The sequence below is a fragment of the Cricetulus griseus genome, chromosome X (assembly GCF_003668045.3).
Source record: "Cricetulus griseus strain 17A/GY chromosome X, alternate assembly CriGri-PICRH-1.0, whole genome shotgun sequence".
Taxonomy (NCBI): Eukaryota; Metazoa; Chordata; class Mammalia; order Rodentia; family Cricetidae; genus Cricetulus; species Cricetulus griseus.
This window is the reverse complement of record NC_048604.1, coordinates 43859490-43885490: the sequence shown is the minus strand read 5'-3', so window position 1 is coordinate 43885490 and position 26001 is coordinate 43859490. Positions and strand designations below refer to the sequence as shown.

Genomic DNA, 26001 nt, shown 5'->3' with positions numbered 1-26001 from the left:
CTCAGGGCACTCTAGTGTCTGGTTTGTGGTCCTGAAAGCAGTACAAGTTAGGGGCTCCATGTGATAGAGTGGCCTTAACTCAAAGCAGACATTGTTTGGTTATTCCCATAAGCTTTGTGCTTCAATGGCCCTAGCATTTTTTTAAGCAAAATGCAATGTAGATCAAAGGACTTTGGCCTGGTTGAGAGTTTTATTTCTATTTTGGAGCCTATACTAAAGACACTGTGATATAGTAATGAAGATTGGATGTAGGCACCAGCTTGACCTGTTCACATCCAGTGAGTTGTGTGTGACTATCCCTCAGCTATGGGCCCTTGCTCTCATTATCAACCCATTGTCTTGACATCTGCCTGAGGTGTTTGGGGAGTTCCATGGGTCACCTATGGCCAACATTTCAATTTTATGTAAACCAACCTGGTAATGGAAGTTTTGTTTGATGACAAGAGATTTACAGTGGGAATCTGTCTACTCCCATTATTTGCAGACATCATCAGGATTGCGTTCTTATATTTTGCAAAGATTTCACTGCACTAGATTTCCATACCACCCAAAAATGCCCCTTAATTCTACCTGTGTCTCCCTGAATTCCCTCTCTATAACCCATTTCTTCTAGCCCCCTACAGACCACTCATAAAATCTCAAATATTTCCCAGTATCTGGGAGAATCGTGTTTCCTCATAGTGTCTTCCCCTATTCATAGTCTCTCTGGGAGTTGAGTCTGAGGCTTGGGTAACCTGTTTTTAACCTATAATATACACATAGAAGCATATTATATCATATTTACACTCTGTTTCTGTGTCACCTCACTCAGGAATATATTGTTTTGCTCCATCCAGTTGCATGAAAATTTCATGGTGCCAGATTTTAAACAGTTGAGTAAAAATTGTTGTATAAGTGCAGTATGTCTTTTTTAACCATTCTTCAGTCAAAGCACATCTAGGTAGTTTTGAATTTCTGGGTATTGTGAGTCCAATAAGAATGAACATGATTGAGAAAGTGTCATTTTGGTAGCTGAAGCATCCTGGTAGAACAGGGCCAAGACTAGTATCTCTGGAAATCTATTGATTTCCATGTGGAGTGATAGTCACTCTAAATCAATGAGGAAAAAATCTCAGAGACTGCAGCAGCAAACACTGGGATTGCATGAGTCTGTGCCACGACTTCTATTTATGTATCATGCGTTTTCGTATTTTGGGGGTATTTCGTGTTTGTATTTTGTTGACCCTATGATTGTGTGAACAAATGGGTCTTTGGTTTAGGCTGTTTTTGTGGACTCTTTGGCTCCTATTGTTTTACATTTCCAATTTCTATTTGATAGTTGTGTTTTGTCATCTCCTAATTTATTTGTTGTGTTTTCCTCTTATCTCTCAGGATCGTGTTATTTTCTTGTTTTAAACAAGGTCATTTATTGCAAGAATCTGAAAATAGTAATTAGACCTTCAATAAGTACTAATGAATTTTAAATATTAATATGAAACATTAAGACTTTACATGAAAATTTCATGTGTTCTGGGTCATTCTTGTAGCAGCTTCCTTCTAGACTTGTCAACACTTGCTTGTTAGATAGGGAACCATGCTCCAGACCCGGCTCTCCTCTGCATCACAGCAGAGGCCTTTGTGCTCACAATCAAATATGAACAGCACAGCTCTGGGCACAAGCTGCAACAGCCACCAGCATGGAAGTCAGGCACATAGGGCATCATAGGGGCTTACTTTTGTCAACAAGGGCCCATTATGTTCTGACTTTCACAGCAGAAGAAAGCCCTGTGTGAACTCAGCTAGAGCTGACTGAGAACCTTTTTGATCAGCATAAGACATAAGGCTTACTTCACCCCGGAAACCAGTTGAAGAATGGACAGTCCTCCTTTCCTACTCCTGCCATGAGAGGTGAAGACAAAACTGAAAGCTGACAACTAAATGAGGTGACTTGGCTGACCACTGAGACCACTAAGCCTCTACAATCCATGGGGCAACCATGTATGCTATTTATTTTACATGCATGTCCACACACAGGGCTCTATATATCTGCTGCTCAAATGCAAGCCTAAGATTCTTGTGGAAGCAGAAGACCAGGAGCACACCCATGATGATAATAGTGAGGTGGCCTCAAATAATTTCAAGCTGCTGCTTAAGTAAGATTGGAAGCACAGAGCCCTGTCCTGGACTGTGCATTGGGCTGGACACATTGTAAACACTGAAAAAATGGCAGTGTCCTCTAAATCTTCACAACGCATGTACACTCAAATATGTACACAGTGAGTTCAGAAAGTTTAAAAGAACCTCTAAAGAGTGTACACAGGATTTAAATAGTCTCAGGAGCTGCTTTCCTACTGCAGGAGGAATGTGATGTTGTCAGATGGCTGTGCAAGGTGTTGCCACTGTCTTCTCTGGAAGGAGTCAGAGGCATTGGGACAGACTCAGAGGCAACTAACCATCACATGTCTTGCTAACCCATAGCCATACTGCCAGGTGAATCCAAGAGACTCAGGGCACAAGGTACCTACCGGCTCAGGGGTAAAGCACTCCATCTAAAGGAAGATTTCTGACCGAAAAATATATTTCATTACCTAATGGTAGATCAATCAATTTTGACCCCCTCAGAGTTTCAGCGGAACGATTTATGGGAATTTCCTGTTCTGCGATCTCAGGGGGCCCATGAGAGAGATCTAGGACACCCAGACCAGTTCTTGTTTTGCTTCTCTAGAAATGCAGAATGTTGAAAAACTTTGAAGGCCAATGTGTTCTTCCGAAGGCAGTCCCACGCTCTCCCACTAGGAACGCAGGACACAGATGCCTGAACAGCCATGTGGTTGGACAAGGCCAGCTGAGCCAGAAGGCCACGGGAAGATTAAGAGAAGCAAGGCCCCCAAGGGCTTGAGGGCTCAGGTTGGACGCTGGGAAGTGAGACTAGCTGTCTTCATCCTCCTGGTCCTTATCCTCATCCTCTGGAAAGTGAGCTTGCTTCTTTGGAACATTCCGTGCAGACACTGGGTCAGGTTCTCATTACAGTCCGTCACGGGGTGCAAACATAGAAAGAGTCAGCTGGTATCAGGAGGTTGTGATGCTGATGCTGTCTCCATGGTACATATCCTGTATCTTCTGTCCATCAAAAGACACCCGTGCAGTGTGACAGCATAGTTTTCAGCTAGACCACTGCGGAGATCTCCATCTGACAGAATGAGAGACAAGGGCAGATGGATGTGACCCGATGGCATGCTTGTTGGTGTGGATCATGGAAATCGCAGCTGCTGCAGCTGTATATGGTGTGCTGGCCATGGGGAGGAGTGGTCAGCCAACTCACCTCCATTGCCCAGAATAGTGTTGATAGGTTGTCCATCCAGGTAGACATCTACGGTGGACAGGCATGAGGAGTGGCCTCTGAAGATCACCACTTCATTAAAGGCTTGGTAATAGGTGACCTGCTTTTGTCCCTCTGTGTCCAGGCCATTTTCACAAAGGCCATTATGATACCGTCAAGCTGAACCTACACCATAGTCAAAATTTGAAATCAAGTGGATTGTCCTGAATTATTTCAAGTATTTTTTATTGTTAGCTTGCCTTGTTTTGAAGAACATAAATTTTATTATTATTATTATTATTATTATTATTATTATTATTATTATTATTATGCTTTGAATGACAATAGATTTTTTCTCATCTAAGAAATGCTATTAAATTGATATTACAAAACTCAATGGGCAGCCATAAAGTATACTCAAAAGAACAAGTGCAGTTACTTTAAGGCCCTACAAGTGCTGGATTAATTTCCCATACTTCATATAGGTTCTCATTGCCATATCGCAGCCAGAGGGGGTGTGGCTCAGTGGTAAATTTTCTGTTTTGCGCACATGAAGTCCCCGGTTCGATTCCCAGCATCTCCATCACGTTTTAACTGTTCCCTTTCAGAATCTGTTCTCTTTTTAACTGTTCCATTTCCGGATCTATTCGCACAAGGTGTGTCTGTCTTTAACTTCTTGTTATGAGCTGATATTTGCATAGCTACGTAGTAGATAAATTTGCTCATCTGCCACATGACAACAATGTTCATCAATGACTATGAGCGTATTTCCGTGGTGTCCACCATAGTCTGGTGAAAAAAGTAATCTTACCTCCTGGGATATGCTTTCTTGTAAAAAAGAAGCTAAGCTCTGCGTTCCTGCTGGTGGCAGGTTCTCCAGTGGGTATGATTTCTAGGGGGATAACAAGGGTGAAGAGTTCTTGTAGTGAGAGAAAGAGAGGGAGGGCTGGGCGGAGCCATTGCTGGTTACTGAACACAGGAAGCATTTGTGGTTGTCATACAAACCTGGGGTCATAATGACGACCGATTTCAATGGCTACAGTGCAGGAAGTTTAGGCATGTGTCACCAACCTGCGTTTCAGTAAATCTCTAGAAATGCAAAATGTTGAAAAACTTTGAAGGCGAATGTGTTCTTCCAAAGTCAGTCCCAAGCTCTCCCCCAAGGCAGGCAGCCCATAGATGCCTGAACAGGCATGTGGTTGGACAAGGCCAGCTGAGCCAGAAGGTAGAGTAAGATAAGGAAGGCTCCCAAGGGCATGAGTGCTCAGGTTGAGGCTGGGAAGTGAGACCTAGCTGTCTTCATCCTCCTAGTCCCCATCCTCATCCTCTGGGAAGTGAGCTTACTTCTTTGGAACATTCCAGTGCAGACACTGGGTCAGTTTCTCGATACAGTCCCTCACAGGGTGCAAACACAGAAAGAGGACAGCTGGTATCAGGAGGTTGTGATGCTGATGCTGTCTCCATGACACATTTCCTGTCACTTCTGTCCATCAAAAGAGAGCCGTGCAGTGTGACACCATAGTCTTCAGCTAGACCACTGCGGGGATCTCCATCTGACAGAATGAGAGCCAGGGGCAGATGGATGTGACCCCGATGACCTGCACGTTTGTGTGGACCATGAAGTCCCAGCTGCTACAGCTGTATATGGTGTGCTGGCCATGGGGTGAAGATGACCTCTCCATTGCCCTGTACAGTGTTGATAGGGTGTCCATCCAGGTAGACATCTAAGTTCTACAGGCATGAGGAGGGGCTTCTGAAGATCACCACTTCATTGAAGACTTGGTATTTCATGACCTGCTTTCGGCCCTCTGTGTCCAGGCCGTTTTCACTCGGCCATTATGGTACTGTTGAGTTGAACTTATACCAAAACCTAATTTTGAATTCAAGTGGATAGGCATGAAAAATTGCAAGTACTATTTATTGTCAGTTTGCCTTGTTTGGAAGAATAAAAAGTTTATCATGATATTTATTATTATTATTCTTTGAATGACAATGGATTGTTTTCTCATCCAAGAAATGCCATAAAATTATTATTAATACACTCAATGGGTGTTTTAGCCATAAGGTATACTCAAAAGAATCCATGCAGTTCATTACAGGCCCTACAAGTACCGAATCAATGTCTCACACTTCATATAAACTCTAATCTTCCTAGCTTTCCGAATGGGCATGCAGCTCATTGGTAGGGCTCCCGCTTTGCGTGCAGGAGTCCCTGGGTTTGATTCCCGGCATCCCCACACCCTTTTAACTGTTTCCTTTCAGGATCTAGTCTCTTTTTAATTGTTCCATTTCAGGTTCTATTCACACAATGTGTGTCAGACTTTAAATTCTTGTTATGAGCTTATATTTGCATAGCTAATTAGTGGATGAAATTGCTTAACTGTCACCTGAAAATTAGTAAGGTGATGAGAACGTGGTCATGCCCACAGGGATATACTTTCTTATCACAAAGAAACTAAGCTCTGATTTCCTGCTGGTGACAGGTTCTCCAGTGGGTATGATTTCTACAAGGATAACAAGAGTGAAGAGTTCTTGTAGTGAAAGGGAGGAAGAGCTGGGCGGACCCATTGCTGGTTACTGAACACAGGAAGCATTTGTGGTTGTCATGGAAACCTGGGGTCATTATGGTGACCATTTTCAATGGCTAACCAGGTGATGTCCTGGAAAGGAGAATTCCTACAGTTTGTACTGAGTGAACTTCTGGGTTCCCGGGGGTGACTACCTGAATCTTCCTGAGGGTGGGGAGGCAGATGCAGGGATCCCACACCCAAGTAGATTCACTCTCCCTTCGAGATTTGCAGCCAGGTGTCTGCAGAAGGAGAGAGAGTGGGGACCTTTCTGCCTCCTGCATGTGCTGTGCTGTCTGGACCTGGCTGTGCTGGAGCCATAGGAGTAGTGTTCTGGGGGAGGGAGCAGCAGGGAGATAGACAATAGAGCGAGCTCTCTCTGATCCCAGCTTTCTGCTCCCTGAAAAGGGATCAGATTGCTCCCACACAGGATCTGAGGAACATAAAGCATGAAAGTCTAAAGACTAATCAGTGATTGCCCTGAGATGACTCTGTAATATGCAGTTGGTTAGAGGATTATTTTTCCTCCTTAGTAGTTTGCGAGTTAGTTTGGTTTTGAGACAACGTTTCATTGTGTCCTACGCTGTCAGGGAAATCTCAATGAATCTCCTGCCTCAGTTGCCCTGTGAAGGGATTACAGGTGTGGGACACTGTGTGCTTGTCACCAGTTGGTGATTTTAATTTACTTTTTTGTGGGTCTCACCTTCCCTGGTGACCCTGATCTCTCCTCAGAATCCCTACCCTGAAGCTCTCTGCATAAGGCATTAAAATTTCTATTTAATGTCTTATAAATAGAAGGAAAACTATCAATGTCCCCTTGAACTTCTCACCTACATTTTTCACATTTCTCAATTTCTGTTTGTTGACTGAATTTGGGAGCTTTTGTATGTTTTTCATGGGAATTATTTATGGTATAAGTTTGTGTAACTTTCGACCTCATGGACTTGTATCTTTTCATTTCTCATCCTTACATTTGGAAGCACAAGCGATTTTAAATTTTAAGTATTCCTCTTTCCCAGGGCATTCAGTTATACTTTTATTTATTAAGTAGTTTTCATTTAAAGTAAAAGTAATCTTAGATTACATACCAGTCGCACTACCCTCTGCTCCCATCCTCTACACACCCTTCTCCCACGAGTCCCTCATCAACTCTTGAGAGTGCATTAGGCCTCGAATAAGGTGTCATCATCAATGTCTGTCACCTCATTAGGTTCAGGACCAATCCCTCGTCCCTCCCCAGTGTGTCTAGACTGAGAGAGTGTCCTCCCCAGTGTGTCTAGACTGAGAGAGTGTCCTCCCCGGTGTGTCTAGACTGAGAGGGTGTCCTCCCCAGTGTGTGTAGACAGAGAGAGTGTCCTCCCCCGTGTGTGTAGACTGAGAGAGTGTCCTCCCCCGTGTGTGTAGACTGAGAGAGTGTCCTCCCCCTTGTGTGTAGACTGAGAGTGTCCTCCCCCGTGTGTGTAGACTGAGAGAGTGTCCTCCCCCGTGTGTGTAGACTGAGAGTGTTTCCTGCCTCCACCTCCACAGGACAAAATTCTGGTTGTACTTCCAGAGGCAGGAAAAGACTGCCCAGGCCCCCAACTGACAGCTGTGTTCAGGGGGCCTGGACAGTCTTATTCTGGCTCCCCAGCTGTCTGGCTGGGGGCCTAGGAGGACTGACTTTGTAAGGTCAGGCATTGCATTGCTGCTGATTCCTCTTTCCTACTGGATTGTGTTTGGCTTGGCTCTGTGCCTAGCAGGTTTCGAACACGTGGAGATCAGGTAGCCTCTGTGTCCAGAGTGCTATTACTAAGTCATGAGCCACCAACATCCTGCTTGTTTAGGTTCATAGTTGGGGTATTTGTTTTGGATTCCAGGAGATTTTTTTCCTGTGTCAGTTATGGTCTTTATTAGATGTCTTTTCTGTCAAATTTTCACCTAGGCACAATGACATGGATTTTCTTCTGTGTGTTCTCTTGGACAATTACAGGCTTCAGTTTATATTCTTTGTTTGAGAGGTAAGCCTTACAAGTGTTTATTTAGTTTTGAAATCAGCATGTTACCCTATATGACAGCATTACCCTAGAAAGCCAAGTGTTAGTCTAATGGATGGAAACAGAAGAAACCATTCTTAGCGAGGTAACCCAGTCCCAAAAAGACAGTCATGATATATACTCAATCTTATGTCGATTTTAGACATAGTTTGAAGGATTGCCAGCCTGCACTTCTTGCTTCCTTATTGGCTGGTAATCAAGGAGTACCTAACATAGACATACATGGTGCCCTGGAGAAGGGGAAAGGGACAAGACCTCCTGAGCAAATTGGGAGTATGGTGTAAGGGGAGAGGTATTTTGGAGAATGAAAAGGGAAGATAAAGAGGTATAACAAAGAAAGGATGGGGCAGGAACTTGAGTTGGGGAAAGAACAGAAAAGAGCAAGAGATAATATAATAGAGGGAGAAATTATGGGTTTAAAAAGAATTCAGGCACTAGGGAAATGTCTTGAGAGCTAAAATTTGACACCAAATAACAAACTTAGCAACAGAGGAGTGGCTTCCCTTAAATGCCCCCATTTGATAATGAGATTGATGACTAATACATATGACATATTATAGCCTTCATCCAGCAGTTGGTGGAAGTAGAAGGAGACACCCACAGTTAACCTTGAAATGAGCTGAAATCCAGTTGCAGAGGAAGACTGACGAGCTAGTCCATTCCAGACTGGTGAAACCCACAGAAACAGCTGTCATGAACAAGGGGGAGCTCTTGGTCCCCAAACTGATAGCTGGGAAACCAGCATGGGACTGATCCAGACCCCCGGAATGTGGGTGTCAGTGAGCACACCTTGGAAATCTATGCGGCCTACTGTAGTGGATCAGTACTTATCCCTAGCATAGGAATGGACTTTAGGAGCCCATCCCATATGGAGCAATACTCCCTGAGCCTAGATACAAGGGAGTTGGCTTAGCCAAAGAATATGACAGACATTGAAGACCCACTATGGAAGGCCTCCCATTCCCTGGAGAGCAGAAAAGTTTTGGGATAGGTAGGGTGTTAGTTGGGAGTTAGGGGCAGGGTATGAGGGGTCAGATTGGGACTTGGGATTGATATGTAAAATAATTTCCTTTCCAATAAAAAAAGAAAATACAGTTTAAAAAAGAAAGCCAAGTGTTCATTCTGTGATTTGTAACTATACATGATTCACAAAACTATCTTTCCACCTAATAATCTTTGAAGCATATTGACTTTAAATGCATTTTTTCATATTTTACTTACCTAGAAATATTCATTTGAAATAATTCAATATTTATCTAGTAGTTTAGACTAAAGTTCCAGAAGGGAAACAAAAATATGATTTGAAGGATCTAATTATGTCCAACCTCTTTCTTTAATTTCACATGCCAATGTAAAGAAAGATTATTTCCTTTAGGCCTAAACGTACATACAATAGGACAGATTTGGTCAGTTGTTCAACATGAAATTCCTCCTTTTACATTCTTTTACTCAAGGCTGGAAAAATGGCTGAGCAGATAAGAGAACAATTTTCTTGCATGGGACCCAAGTTTCGTTCACATCTAGCATGTTAGGAGGTTCACAGCTGCCTGGAACTCCAGCTCCAGGCCATCATGGTCTCTTTTTTGTCAGTTTTTTTATTGTGTTTGCACATGATATGAGTAGGTCTACTTTATATTAGTGGGTTATGGATATACACTTTCCTCAGCATTGTTTGCTTAAAGAACATCCTTTCTACAACAAATAGTCTTCGCATATTTGTCAACTATCACTTCTCCAGCAATCCAGAGATGGTACATATATCAATAATCCCAGTGCCAAAGAGGCTGCAGGGGGAGTATTGTCAGTCCTTCTCAGCCTAGACTACACACAAGTTTGATGACAGCATGGAATACATAGAAAGATGTTGTCTCAAAAGAGGCAGTGGTCTGTAAATGTGTGGGTGTAACCCTGGAGTGTTAATATATGTCTTTACTTCCCTGCTTGGATTCCTATAGCAGGTTGGCCCACCTAATGTAGTTTCATATGCAGAACTCCTATCAGGCAATGCTCTTCTCTATATTTATGTTTCTAAGATCCCCAATTCAATACATTGATTTACAAAGATTAGATTTTCCCACCCAATTCAAATAGGGTAATCATATTGCTTTCTGTTATTTCTGTTGATCAGTTTTGAATCAATAATCATCTTATCAATAATTAGATGTTTGGCACATGAACATTATATGTCCTTCATTTATGTAGGTTGTCTTCAAGTCAGCAATGTTTTGACGTGATTCAACTACAGATACTACAGATTTATATGGCAGGAGCATTCGTTAAGTTTTATTTTTTAAAATTCAATTCCTAATTATTTTTTTCTGTGAAATAGCTATTAAATTTTCTGTGAACTGTCATGAACCAAATGTCCATGGTACTCATGAAAGATGTATTTGGTGGAAGGCATGGATTACTGTATGAATAGAGACTATATTTGACCCGTGATTCAATTTGCCCTCATTTCCAAATCAGAGTTCAGAGGTCATTGACAGTCAATTGAGAGGAATGCCCCAGAGACAAGTCCATAGGCCATCCACACAGGAACCACACTGAAAGAACATATTTAGTATCTTTCAGCAGCCCGAGTGTGGTTAGAGATGAATCTGTTGCAAGATGTGAGTTCACCTCTTGACCTCTCTGTTAACACTGTAATGGGTATCAGGGAGCTAGGATAGTGAGAGGGCGAGGTGTTGTGTCTGTGGAACAGGAATTCCTAGACAGATGTTGGGACTGCAGAGACTGATGGATTGATGGATAGAACTCAATTGATGTGGAGACAAATGAATATTGGAGCCCAAGAGGATAATTACAGTTTGTGCTCGCCTTAGCACATGGGTAGCCACTCCTTGGTCGGTCTGTGTTGGAATTACCTCTCATCTGGTCCCTGACACATGAAGTCGGATGTGACATCCTAACATATTTGTTTTAAAAAAATCAGAACATATAACATTAAAACATAATCTTAATAGTCTACCAGTCAAAGGACTGATGTCATCGCATAGTAGCTAACACCATAATCATAAGACTTATCTTATGAAGATGCCTTCTACTGGTGCCCTCTGTTGCTGGCAGATCACATGACAACTTCCGAACAGAGACCAGGAAGAAGAGAGAAGGGCTGACTTGCTTCATGCCCTTGATTATATATGAGTCTCCCTGCTATGTCACTTCCTGTCTGAATCACCACTTCTTTACTACATTTCCCAGAATCCTCCCTAACTCCTAGTACTGCCTAACTTATTACCTCATTGGCCAAACTGTACATTATCACCCGATAAGGCAAGCACATACACAGAAGCACTACCCCCATCATCTCCTCTTTTCTGTCTAAACAAAACGCAGAGTAATTTATCTTTTATAATAACTGAAGAAAACCGCAACCATAACTATCTGTCTTCAACTCCATCAAATACCACAGAAGGATAATATATATACTCTAGAATTGACAGAGACATCACACTACCTGGACAGTCACCCAAAATTCCTATGTAACATTGGTGCATCCATCTTCAGCCCATAGGCCACAGTGTGTCTGGCACTCTTCTCCATTTCAGCAGGAATCCTTTAGTACTGTCTTGTTTAGTAAGTTTAGCACTCACTTTCTTGTGGGTCCTGCATGTCCAGTTTATGTAGCAACAAACAGTCCAGGCAAGAGCAGTTTCTTGCCCAAATGGCTAATCTTGCCATATTGAAGGCAAACTCCATAACCAGGTTCTTCAATGCCCATCCTCCTTTGTGAATAATTGGTGTGCCAAGAACAGTTGTGTCTCACTATCAAGAAAAACCCTAAACCATTTAAATGCCATGTATTCGGTGGGTCATTCAAAGATTTGAAGAATACCTGTCCATCCCAAATACATCTCTGTATATCTAGAAAACCTAAATAACCTAATTATAAGTTCTGACTATTACAGGTGACTATATAATCTGTATTTCATTATGTACTACATTGTAAAAGATATGTATTAACAGTCATACTAATGCAAAGTATTCATTCCTATATCCTATTCGCCTTTTTTTTCTTTAAAAAGAGATTGACTGTGATCATTACCATTTATAACCAACCCCATTTAAATGAAAACAAACATTTATGAACCATATTTGGGAATTTGGGAGTCATTCATTCCAAACTGCTTCCTGCTGGTTCGCGGCAATTTCCATATCATGGGGATCATAATAAAACATAGAAATCTCATCAAGTCCTTGTTTTTGTGGTCTGAAGCGCTGCATGGTCTCAGATCTTTTAGATGTAGGATCCGTTGGGCCACTGATTCAGTGGGTCTCGCTTGATCAAACCATATTAGCCTGGGAGAATCCATAGTTTTCCATTTTCTGTGGAAACACAAGCAAGAAATCTTTTCCCAAGTAGCCTATCCTTAGACTTAAATTTTGAAGTCAAAGCATTGTTAAAATGTGTAAGTTGGATTAATTTAGTAGAATTGATAATCCAATGTACTGTAGAAGCTTTTGCTCTTTCCTTGGCAAGCAAACAATATAAAGAGAACAATATAGCATATAGTACCAGTCTCTGTATATTTTCCATCTTCCAGTCTCTGTATATTTTCCATCTTCACTTGGCTTTTTATGACTCTATTTCTTTTACTTTTATTTTTTTCCTTTTAAGAGATAGGTTTTCTCTGTGAAACCTTGGCTGTACTTGAATTCAGTCTGTACACCAGGCTGGCCTTGGAGTCCCAGAGATCTGTTTGCCTCTGCCTCCCGAATGCTGGGATTAAAGGCGTGTGCCACCATTTACCAGCTACGCTAATTTTTTTCTTCCTCTTTTTCTCTCACAAGCCTACATATATTTTTAAACACAGTGTAAACATTTAGAGGTTTTTCTTCATCTGAATCTGTCTTTACTGTAAATTTTTACCTTTTTCAGGCCACCTAATCTTTTAACTGTCAAACAACACTGCCAAAATTAAAGTGGCAGCTTTCTTAGCTGATGTCTTCTAAGGAGCATTCTGCCGGCTTGGAGTTGTGGTCACTGCCACTGTCAGCTGCGTGGGGCGCAAACCAACAACAAAATCCTCCTACTCCACCAACTGTGCTAGCCGGCCTCTTAAATGGGAGATCTGCAGTTTTTTTTCTGCATGAGATGAGTCAGGAAAACTCTTTTAAAGGAAGCAAGTCTCTGCTTGTCTCTAGCAAAACAGAGACCATCCGAGAAAATGCTGCTACCAAGAAGTCGTGCTTGCCTCTGACCTTTTGCTGCTAAAAATACCTTTTTCTGCTTTTGTGAAGTTTACATGGAAGTTTGAAACACTACCTCCAGCTGTCTGGGCATTGCCACTGTTTGACTACTCTCTGGAAAGTGGCTTGCTGCACCTGGCAACTTGTGGTGGCTGGTTTCCCTCTTCTTCTGTGGAACTACGGACGTGGGGTTAGCCCACTCAGTGACACCATTCTGTAACAATAAGGATTTAATCCAAACTAGCCGACCCTGCTGCCACCTGGGGACTTGCTGCCAGGCCAACCAAGTTCTGCCCACTGCCACGTTAAGTTCCCAAGTAACAAACAGAGACTCATATTAGGCACAAATGCTGCTTGGCCAATGACTAGGATTTCTCATCTGCTAGCTCAGTCTTAATTATCATAAAGCTATATATTTTATAAGACTTATCTTGTAGAGGAAGCCTTCCACTGGTGCCCTTGCTTGCAGGCAGATTACATAGCTACTCCAGAGCAGAGACCAGGAGGAAGTGAGAAGGGCTGACATCCTTCTTGCCCTTGCTTATATATGAGTCTCCCTGCTATGTCACTTCCTGCCTGAATCACTACTTCTTTACTACATTTCTCAGAATCCTCCTTGACTCCTAGTACAGCCTAACTTGCTGCCTCATTTGAAAATAGTACTTTATTAATCACCCAATAAGACAAACACACACACAGAAGCACTTCCCACATCCAGAGAGTATTGCTAAATTGGGAATTATTACTTTATTTTGTTCGTAATATTCCGGTATATTTGTATATCTATTGTGCAATACAAGGAAAACAATCAATATATTCCTCTCCTTACTGTTTTCTCATGGATCTGATACACCTTTCTGCATTTGATCAGTGCAGGAATATTAGGCACGAGCCACCAATCTGGGTTAAATGTTTTTTTTTTTTTGTAGTTTTCTTGGGATTTTTTTATTGTTGTTGTTTTGCTATTTAATGTTCCTTGTCTATTTAGTGAAGGCTTTGGAGAAAAATCTTGCAGTTTCTCCCACAGACGGATTGCGCATCTTGGGCATCTCTCTGTAGCGGTGTTCCACAGTCCTATCATACATCCATGCTATGTACTGATGGTAGGTTTATAAGCTCACTACTACAATTCACAAATTCCTGAAGGGAGATACATTATTTCCAAATGCTGAGTAATGTCTATTGTGGTCCCATCTACTCCATCTTAGTTATGCTTCTCAATTGCTTCCCTTCTAAGGAAGGCATTTAGCTTTGAGTGAAATGTATGGAGACAAGGGAGGTCTACGTCTCAAGAGGCGTTTCCCCTGTGCAGGAACAGTTGCACAACATGGTTGTGATTGAAGTGTCACACAAAATAGCTACCCTCAGGGCATTTCTTCTGTACCCCTCATATTGAAAATCCTTTCTTTTCCTGTACAATATATCCTGATTACAGTTTCCTCTATCTTTACTACCCCCAGTTCCTTCCTACTCCCATGTCATCCAGTCCCTCCCCATTTGTGATTCTCATTAGAAAAGAACAGGCTTCTAGCAGATGCAACAACACATCGAAAAATTAATTGGACTAAGAAAAAAATGGATACAGGGTGGACAAGGGAGCCAACAGAATGAATGGAGAGCAGGAGAGAAGGCAATAGAATCAGAGACCCCTGGTTCACACAGTCTGGATTTCCATGAAGATGCTAAGGTGAAAGCTTTGCTATGGACACAGAGGACCAGGTGTAGAGCCATCATGCAGGCTATGTGCCTGCTGCTTCAGTCGCTATGACTGCATATAAGCTTTCTTCAGTTAATCTAGAGTCCTTGTTTTCCTGGTGGCCTCCATCTCCTATTGTCCTTACAAGTTTTCTACCTGTGCCTTTTAGGATTCTATGATCACTGAGAGAAGTGTTTTGATGGAAACATCATAGAGAGATCCCTGTAAGATCTTGGTGTTCCAAAGTCTGTCTGTCTGTCTGTCTGTCTGTCTGTCTGTCTGACTGACTGTCTCCCTCTCTCTGTTTCTCTATTTTTGGTTCTCTGTCTGTTTCTATCTCTCACGTATCTACCCTGTGGCTGCTGTAATTGTTGCTAGTTGCTCCAGGATGACACTTCTCTGAGGAGGACTGAAATCTGATGACTATACCAGAACACCATTAGGATTTATTTTTTCACTACTGGAGAAAAACAGCAATGTTTCCTTTAACACTAGGTCTCAGGGTTTTCTAGTGTCTGGTTTGTGGTCAGGAAAGCAGTATCAGGTAGGGGTTCCATGTGTTAGAGTGGTCTTAACTCAAACCAGACATTGGGTGGTTATTCCCATAAGCTTTGTGCTTCAATGGCCCTAGCATATTTTGTAAGCAGTAGATCAATGGACTTTGGCATGGTTGAGAGTTGTATTTCTCTTTTGGAAGCCTGAACAGTACCTTCCTATACTAAAGACACTGTGATGTACTAATGATGGTTGTATGTAGGCACCAGCCTGACCTGTCCACATCCAATGAGTTGTGTGAGTATCTCTCAGCTATGGGCCCTTGCTGTCAGTATATGCAGATCAACCTATTATCTTGACATCTGTCTGAAGTGTTTGGGTATTTCCATGGGTCCCCTTGGCCAACATTTCAATTTTATGTAAACCAGTCCTGGTAATGGAAGTTTTGTTTGATGACAAGAGATTGACAGTGGTAATCTGTCTCCTCCCATTATTTGCAGACATCCTCAGGATTGTGTTCTTATATTTAGCAAAAATTTCACTGCACTAGATTTCTATACCAGCCCTCAAATGCCCCACAATAATACCTTTGTCTCCCTGAATTCCCTCTCTCAAACCCATTTCCTTCTGCATCCCAACCCTATGCTGCTGTTCTAGCCCCCTCCAGTCCACCCATAAAATCTCAAATATTTCTGGCTATCAGGGAGACACTTATTTAATCATAGTCTATTCTGCTATAACTAATCACTCTGGGAGTAGAGGCTGAGGGTTAAGTATCCTGGTTTTAACCTATAATATCCACATACAAGCATATTCATATCATAATGATCATTCTGAGTCTGTGTAACCACACTCACGATGATTTTGTTTTGCCCATCCATTTGCATGAAAATTTCATGGCGTCATTTTTTAAATAGTGGAGTAATATATTGTTGTATAAGTGCAATATGTTTTCTTTAGCCATTCTTCAGTCGAAGCACATCTAGGTAGTTTTGAATTTCTGGGTATTGTGATTCCAACAAGAATGAACATAGTGAGCAAGTGTCATTTTGGTAGCTGAAGCGTCCTTGTGGAACATGCCCAAGACTGGTATCTCTGGAAGGAGAGGTAGATTGATTTCCATGTGGAGTGGTAGTCACTGTAAATCAAAGGAGAAAAGCTCACAGAGATTGAAGCAGCAAACACTGGGCTTGCATGAGTCTGCACCAGGTCTTCTATGTATGTATTGTGGCTTTAGTATATTGGGAGTACTTTTTATTTCTATTTTGTGGAACCGCTGATATTGTGAATAAGTGCGTCTCTGAGTTTTGGGTTTTTTTGTGGACTCTTTTCCTCCTATTGGTTTACATTTCCAACTTCTATTTGATAGTTGTGTTTTGTCATATTCTAATTTATTTTGTTGTGCTTTCCTCTTATCTCTCAGGATCGTGTTATTTTCTTGTCTTGAACAAGTTTATTTATTGAAACAATCTGAAAATAGTAATGAGGATTTCATTAAGATCTAATAAATTGTAAGATATTAATATGAAACATTAAGACTTTACATGAAAACACTATGTGTTTTACAACAGCCTTGTAGCAGCTTGCTTCTAGACTTGTCAACACTTGCTTGTTAGATTGTGAACCCTGCTCCAGATCATGCTCTCCTCTGGATCACAGCAGAGGCCTCTGTGATCACATCCCATATGTACAGCACAGTTCATGGGGACAAGAAACCACAGCAAACAGCACAAAAGTTAGATCACATAGCGCTCCATAGGGGCTTGCTTTAGTCAAAAAGGGCCCAGTAGGTTCTGACTTTAACAGCAAAAGAAAGCTCAGCGTGGTCTCACCTTGCGCTGCCGGCCATCCTTTTTGAGCAGCATGAGACAGAACTATGACTTCACCCTGGAAGCCAGTCAAAGACTGGGCAGTCCTTCCTTCCTACTCCTGCCATGAGAGGTGAAGACAAAACTGAAAGCAGACACCTAAATGAGGTGAGTTGGCTGACCACTGAGTCCACAAAGGATCCACAATCCTTTGGAGCAACCATGTATGCTATATATGTTACATACATGTCTTTACACAAGGATCTATATGGCCGCTTCTCGTATGCAAGCCTAAGACTCTAGTGGAAGCAGAAGGACAGGAGCAAACCATGATGATAATAGTGAGGTGGCCTCAGTTAATTTCTAGCTGCTGCTTAAGGATGACTGGAAGCACAGAGCCCTGTCCTGGACTGTGCATTGGGCTGGACACATTGTAAACACTGAAAACATGGCAGTGCCCTCTAAATCTGCACAAAGCATGTACACTCAAATATGTACACAGTGAGTTCAGAAAGTTTAAAAGAACCTCTAAAGAGTGTACACAGGATTTAAATTGTCTCAGGAGCTGCTTCCCTGCTCCAGGGGGAATGTGATGTTGTCAGATGATTGTGCAAGGTGTTGCCACTGTCTTCTCTGGAAGGAGTCAGAGGCCTTGGGCCAGACTCAGAGGCAACTACCCATCACATGCCTTTCTAACCCATAGCAAAGCTGCCAGGTGAACCCAAGAGACTCAGGGCACAAGGTACCTACCGTCTCTTAGGAAAAGCAGTTCATCTAATGGATGATTTCTGACTGAAACATTTATTTCTTTATCAAGTGGTACATCAATCAATTCTGACCCCCTCAGAATATAAACAGACTGATTTATGGTTATTTCCTGATCTGGGATATCAGGGGGCCTATGAGAGAAATGTAGGACACCCAGCCCATTTCTTATTTTGATTCTCTAGAAATGCAAAATGTTTAAAAACAATAAAGACTGATGTGTTCTTCAGAAGGCAGTCCCAAGCTCTCCCACGAGGCAGGCAGGACACAGATACGTGAACAGCCATGGGGTTAGACAAGGCCAGCTGAGACAGAAGACCACGGGGAGAGCAAGATAAGGAAGGCACCCACTGGCTTGAGGGCTCAAGTTGGAGGCTGGGAAGTTAGACCTAGCTGTCTTCATCCTCCTGGTCCTCATGCTCATCCTCTGGGAAGTGAGCTTGCTTCTTTGGAACATTCTGTGCAGACACTGGGCCAGGATCTCAATACAGTCCGTCACGGGGTGCAAACATAGAAAGAGGACAGCTGGTATCAGGAGGTTGTGATGCTGATGCTGTCTCCATGGCACATTTCCTGTATCTTCTGTCCATCTAAAGACAGCCGTGCAGTGTGACAGCATAGTCTTCAGCTAGACCACTGCGGGGATCTCCATCTGACAGAATGAGAGCCAGGGGCAGATGGATGTGACCCCGATGACCTGCACGTTGGTGTGGACCATGGAAGTCGCAGCTGCTGCAGCTGTATATGGTGTGCTGGCCATAGGGTAGAGATGACCTCTCCATTGCCCTGTACAGTGTTGATAGGGTGTCCATCCAGGTAGACATCTACGGTCGACAGGCATGAGGAGGGGCTTCTGAAGGTCACCGCTTCATTGAAGTCTTGGTAATAGGTGACCTGCTTTTGTCCCTCTGTGTCCAGGCCGTTTTCACTGAGGCCATTAGATACTGTCAAATTGAACATATACCACAACTTTATTTGAATTCAAGTGGATCGGCCTGAGTAATTGCAAGTATTATTCATTGTTAGCCTGCCTTGTTTTGAAGAATAAAAAGTTTATTATGATTATGATGATTATTATTATTATTATTTAAATGACAATAGATTGTTTTCTCTTCCTAGAAATGCCATAAAATTTTTATTAAAACACTCAATGGGAAGACATGAAATATACTTAAAAGACCTGATGCAGTTCCTTTCAGGCCATACAAATGCTGGATCAGTCTCTGTACCCTCATATACGGTCTCATCCCCCTTTTGAGCCATGTGGGGGATGTAGCTCAGTGGTAGAGTTCCTGCTTTGCACGCAGGAGGTCCCGGGTTCGACTCCCGGCGTCTCCATTACTTTTTAACTGTTTGCTTTCAGGATCTATTCTCTTTTTAACTGTTCCCTTTCAGGAACCATTCGTACAAACTTTGTGAGACTTTAACTTCCTGTTGTGAGGTCAAGTTTCCATAGCTAATTAGTGGATGAAATTGCTCATCTGTCACCTGACTAAGATGTTCCTCTTTTACTGTGACGACTCTCCCTTCTAGATTTGCGACCAGGTGTCTGCAGAAGGAGAGAGAGTGGGGACCATTCTGCCTCCTGCATGTGCTGTGCTGTCTGGACCTGGCTGTGCTGGAGCCATAGGAGGAGTGTTCTGGGGGAGGGAGCAGCAGGGAGATAGACAGTAGAGTGAGCTCTCTCTGATCCCAGCTTGCTGCTCCCTGAAAAGGGATCAGATTGCTCCGCACAGGATCTGAGGGACATAAAGCAGGAAAGTCTAAAGACTAATCAGTGATTACCCTGAGATGACTCTGTAATATGCAGTTGGTTAGAGGATTATTGCTCCTCCTTAGTAGTTTGTGAGGTAGTTTGGTTTTGAGACAACGTTTCATTGTGTCCTACCCTGTCTGTGAACTCTCAATGAATCTCTTGCCTCAGTTGCCCTGTGAAGGGATTACAGGTGTGGGACACTGTGTGCTTGTCACCAGTTTGTGATTTTAATTTCCTTTTTTGTGGGTCCCACCCTCCCCGGTGACCCTGATCTCGCCTCAGAATCCCTGTCCTGACACTCTCTGCATATGGCATTAAAATTTGTATTGAATGTCTTATAAATATAACCAAACCTATCAATGTCCCCTTGAACTGCTCACCTACATCTTTCGCATTTCTCAATTTCTGTTTTTGACTGACGTTTTGAGCTTTAACTGTGTTTCATGGGAATTATTTACGGTATATTTTTGTCTAACTTTCGTCCTCATAGACTTATATCTTTTCAGTTCCCATCCATGCATTTAGAAGAACAGGCTATTTTAAATTTTAAGCATTCCTCCTCCCCAGGTCATTCAGTAATGGTTTCATTTTTAAATTAATTTTTATTTCAATTAAAATAATCTTATATTACATACCAATTGCACTACTCTCTTCTCCCATCTTACACCCCTACGAGTACACAAGAATCACCTCAGAGAGGGTTAGGCTACCCATAATGGATCATCATCAACGTCTGTCACATCATTAGGGTCAGGACCTAGTCCGCAGTCCCTCCCCCGTGTGTCTAGACTGAGCGAGTTTCCTGCCTCCATAGGAAAAAATACGGGTTGTACTGCCTGAGGACCCAAAATACTGGTCAAGCCCCCACCACAGCCACGTTCAGGAGGCCTGGGTCAGTCTGATCCTGGCTCCCCAGGTGTCTGTCTGGGGTCCTCGAGCTCTGACTTGCTAAGGACAGCCCTTTCATTGCTGCTGATTGCTCTTAACAACTGGATTCCAGGAGTTCAGCTCAGTGCTTAGCTCTTTGGCCTCGAACTCACAGAGATCAGCCATCTTCTGGCTCCAGAGTGCTAGGACCAAGGCCTGTGATACCAATGCTCTGCTTGCTTAGATTCATAGTTGGGGCATTTCTTTTGGATTCCAGGAGATTTCCCTGTGCCAGTTATGGTTTTATTAGATGTTATTTTCGGGGAAATCTTCACCTAGGCACAGTGACATGGATTTTCTTCTTTGTGTTGTCTTTGACATTTACAGGCTTAAGTTTATATTCTTACTTTGTTGGAGAGGTAAGCCTTACATATGTCTGTTTAGTTTCAAAATCCGCATGTTACCTTTTATGACAGCATCACCCTAGAAAGCCAAGTAGTAGGCAAATGGATGGAAACAGAAGAAACCATTCTTAGCGAGGTAACCCAGTCACAAAAAGACAGGCATGATATGTACTCACTCTTACGTGGGTTTTAGACATAGAGTAAAGGATTGCCAGCCTTCAGTCTATGCTTCAGGAGAGGCTGGTCAACAAGGAGGACCCTAAGAGACACATATATGGTCCTCTGGAGAAGGGGAAAGGGACAAGAACTCCTGATCAAATTGGGAGTATCGGGGGAGGGGAGAGGGAACTAGGAGAATGAGAAGGGGAGAAGAACAGGGGTGAGGAAGACATGATGTGGCAGGGAGGTTGAGTTGGGCAAAGAACAGAAGAGAGCAACATAAGAGATAATATAATAGAGGGAGACATTATAGGTTTAAAGAGAAATCAGGCACTAGGGAAATGTCTGCAGAGCTACAAAGATGACACCAACTAACAGTCTAAGCAACAGAGAAGAGGCTACCTTAAATGCCCTCTCTTGATAATGAGATTGATGACTGATTCATACACCATAGTATAGCCTTCATCCAGCAGCTGGTGGAAGTAGAAGAAGACACCCACAGCTAAACCTTGAACTGACCTGAAATCCAATCACAGAGAAGGAGGACTGATGAGCAAAGTGGTCCATACCAGGGTGGAGAAACACAAAGAAAACTCTGTACTGTAGAAGGGAGAGCTCTTGATCCCCAGACTGATAGCTGGGAAACCAGTTGGGACTGATCCAGACACACTGAATGTGGGTGTCAATGAGGACACCTTGGAAATATGTGTGGCCTCTTGTAGGGGATCAGTAATTATCACTAGCCTAGGAATGGACTTTGGGAGCCCATCCCACATGGAGGGATACTCCCTGAGCCTAGACACCAGGGGGTTTTCCTAGGCCAAAGAATATGACAGATTTTGAACACCCCCCTATGAAAGGCCTCACCCTCCCTGGAGAGCAGAAATGTTATGGGATAGATAGGCTGTTACTTGAGGGGCGGGGGAGGAAGGGATGGGAGGGACCTGGGATTGACATGTAAAATAATTTTCTTCCTAATAAAAAGAATATATGCAGGGTATTTGTTGTGCAAGCCTTTAATAGCAGCACTCCAGAGGCAGAGGCAGGCAGATCTCTGTGAATTCGAGGCCAGCCTTGTCTCCAGAGCGAGTGCCATGATAGGTTCCAAAGCTACACAGAGAGACCCTGTCTCAAAAAAACCAAAAAAAGAAAAAAGAAATACACTTGAAAAAAGAAAGGCAAGCACTCATTCTGTAATTTGTAACTCTCCATGATTTAAAAAACTATTTTCCCCCCTAATAATCTCTGAAGCAATTGACGATAAACACATTTTTCTTCTTATTTTACTTACATAGAAGTATTCATTTGAGATCATTCATTATTTATCTAGTAATTTAGACTAAAGTTCCAGAGGGGAAACAAAAATGTGATTTGAAGGATCTAATTATGTCCAAACTCTTTCTTAAAATTCACATGACAATGTAAAGAAATCTTAATTCCCCTAGGCCTAAACTTGCATGTAATAGGATAGATTTTGTTGAGTTCATCAACATAAAATTCCCACTTTAAAATTCTTTTACTCAAGGCTGGAAAGATGGCTGAGCAGTTAAGAGAATAACCGTTCTTACAGAGGCCACAAGTTTCCTTCATATCTAGCATGTCAGGGCATTCACAGCTGCCTGGGAATCCAGCTCCATGCCTTCTGGGTATTTTTTGTCAGTTTTGGATTGTGTTTGCACATGATATGATGTAGGTCCTAAATTTATATTTGTGGGATATGGATATACACTTGCCCCAGCATTCTTTGCTTAAAGAACATCCTTTCTACACCAAATTGCTTTGCATATTTGTCAACTATCAGTTCTCCAGCAATCCAGGGATAGTACATATATCAACAAAACCAGTGCCTAAGAGGCAGCAGGGGAACTATTGTCAGTCCTTCTCAGCCTAGACTACACACAAGTTTGATGGCAGCATGGAATACATAGAAAGGTGTTGGCTCAACAGAGGCAGTGGTCTGTAAATGTGTGGGTGTAATCATGCAGTGTTGATTTGTGTCTTTACTTCCCTGCTTGGATTCCTATAGCAGGATGGCCCACTTAATGTAGTTTCATATGCAGATCTCTTATCAGGCAATGCTCTTCTCTGTCTTTATGTTTCTAAGATTCCTAATTTAATGCATTGATCTACAAAGCTTAGAATTTCCCACCCAATTCAAATAGGGTAATCTTATTGTTTTCCATTGTTTCTATAGATCAGTTTTGAATCAATAAACATCTTACCAATAATTAGATGTTTGGTACACGAACATAATATGCCCTTCATTTTTGCAGATTGTGTTCAATTCAGCAATGTATTTGATGTGTTTCAATCTCTAGGTATTACAGATTTATATGGCAGGAATAATTGTTAAGTTTTTACACTGTTTTGATTCACCTATACCTGGTATTATTTTTAAAAATCAATTCCTAATTATATTTTCTGGGAACTAGCTATTAAATTTTCTGTGAACTGTCAGGAACCAAATGTACTCATGAAAGATGTTTTTGTTTGAAAGCATGGATTACTGCATGAATAGAGACCTTATTTGATGCTGGATGCAGTTTGCCCACATTTCCCTATCAGTGTGCAGAGGTCATTGACAGTCAATTGAGAGGAATGCCCCAGAGACAAGTCTATGGGCCATCCACACTGGAGCCACACTGATATAATATATTTAGTAGCTTTCAGCATCCCGAGTGTGGTTAGAGATGAATCTGTTGCAAGATGTGATTTTACCTCTTGACCTCTCTGTTAACACTGTAATGGGTATCAGGGAGCTAGGATAGTGAGAGGAAGAGGTGTTGTGTCTGTGGAACAGGAATTCCTAGACAGATGTTGGGACTGCAGAGACTGATGGATTGTTGGATAGTACTTGAGTGATGTGGAGAGGAATGAATATTGGAGCCCAGAGGCTAATTACAGTGTGTGCTCACCTTAGCTCATGAGTAGACACTCCTTGGTCCCTCTGTATTGGAATTACCTCATTTCTTGTCACTGGCACTTGATGTTGGACCTGACATCCTTAAAGATTGCTTTTTAAAAATCAGAAAATAATACCTTAAAACAAAGTCTTATTAGTCTACCAGTCAAAGGACTGAATGTCATCACATAGCAGCTAACACCTGTGCTGAGGTTTCTCTGCTTTACGTGACATGCTAAATAATATGTATGTAAGGAGTGACTGGATTCATAGTGGTCTTTGTTCTGTTATTATAAAAAGGTTCTGTAAGTGTTCCCACATTATAACATGGAAATTTTACTATCTTAATCAGTCTCACTCTCATTTTCTCAGTCATATTTAACCCTAGAATAAATTCTCTCTTCATCATTTGAGGGGAGAGCTGTGTGCTTTTTTAATTTACATCTGTAAGTGTGTATTCCCTATATACTTGTGTGTGGGCAAACGTGTCTCTGAAGTTTCCAGGCAAATTCAACTTTTGTCATATTGAGGCTTAAATGATGTGTCCAAGTCATACATAGATTCATGCACATATGAGGAACAAGTTTGTTGTTGCCCTATTTTCAACATTGCTTTCCTTTGCCAGCATCTCTACCACAGAGACATAATGACTTATATGAGAATGGAAGAGAATAATATTATATTCCTGAGAGTAAGTTAAATAACTTATTGCTATGAGAGATTTTTTTTTTTTGGTTTTTCAAGACAGGGTTTCCCTGTGGCTTTGGAGGCTGTCCTGGAACTAGCGCTTGTAGACTAGGCTGGACTCGAATTCACAGAGATCCACCTGCCTCTGCCTCCTGAGTACTAGGATTAAAGGTGTGCGCCACCACCAACCGGCTACTATGAGAGATTTTAAGTGGTATAATTCTACTAGTGTTTCTTAAGTGATGATCTGGTGTTTATATATCAATTACTTATTTCCATACTTATATACTTCTATATTGATTTGTATCAGTATGACTCAGAATACACATTACTATTATCCTCTCATACTGTCCTTCTCTTTATTGAAGACCAATTTGTCCCAGTATTGGCCAGAGGAATCCATTTACAGTGGCATCAGTGTTCATCTGGTGCCTCTGGAGTCTTTGCTGAGTCTAAACATTGCACTCACTGACCCCGTGTATATAAAGGAGGTAATGATACTCACATCCAAGGATCATGTTCAAGACTTAAAGAGGCATAAAATAACCTAGTGTTTCGTGTGTCTTGTTTGGCACACTCCCCTTGCCTCTTTCATGCTGTCAGTGTGATGGCTCTGGCAGGACAGAATGGACATGAGCACATGAAAAGAAGGATAGGATACTTTTCAAGGTAATGGGAAGTGAACAATCTCACATTTCCATTATGTCTGTGCATTCATAGGTCTCACTGTGTGTGTTCAGGGGAATGTGATGAACTGGGAAGAGGAAGACCATCATTGCATAACTTCCACTGATGGAGTCTGCACAGGCAAGCCACCACCATTCCATATCGTGGCTTTTATGTGCTGTCTCATCCTGGTTTCCGCTGTTTAATGTGTAATATTTCCTCTCATGCTGCCTTCCAGTATAAAAGCAAAGGATTTAATCTCTGCATCCCAGAAGCTGGAGCTGTTAGAGAAGAATACATTGTGATGTGACATCTGTCAGACAGAAAGGGTGACTAGAACATGGTGACATTATGGGTAAGTCACTTGTCTTCCTGCATCCTTATCCATTAAGGGCGATCACACTATCCAGTCTTTTGTTCATCAGCAAACCTTTGAGGCATCAATGCCTTGTCATCTCAGATGGATGGAAGGAGCAAGGCACTTTGGAGTAATTATATTGCATCAGCTGTCCCAGGACTCCCTAGTAGGTGTTATATTGAAGGTACTCTGATCTGGTGAGTGCCTGCATGTCTAACTGTTTCTGATATTAACGTGAAGACATTCCCTTCTCTTCAACCCTTCTTGATGTGGTGGAATTTGGAGAGCCTCGTCGAGAGCCCTACCCTCCCTAGGAGTGTAGGGTGGATGGGGTAGGTGCTAAGTGG

The 26001-nt window shown here is 42.2% G+C and overlaps 1 long non-coding RNA gene and 1 other non-coding gene across 2 annotated transcripts in view; both read left to right on the top strand.

The window, feature by feature from the left end:
* The window catches only part of LOC113837577, an 82861-nt gene extending 57424 nt beyond the window's left edge, over positions 1-25437 (top strand). The window contains exon 3 of the long non-coding RNA XR_003488256.2: positions 25351-25437. This is a non-coding gene — a long non-coding RNA (uncharacterized LOC113837577). The remainder of the gene's footprint in view (positions 1-25350) is intronic.
* On the top strand, positions 19122-19193 carry Trnaa-ugc. The gene has a single exon. It is a non-coding gene; the product is annotated as a tRNA-Ala (tRNA).
* Positions 25438-26001: the final 564 nt, after the last annotated feature.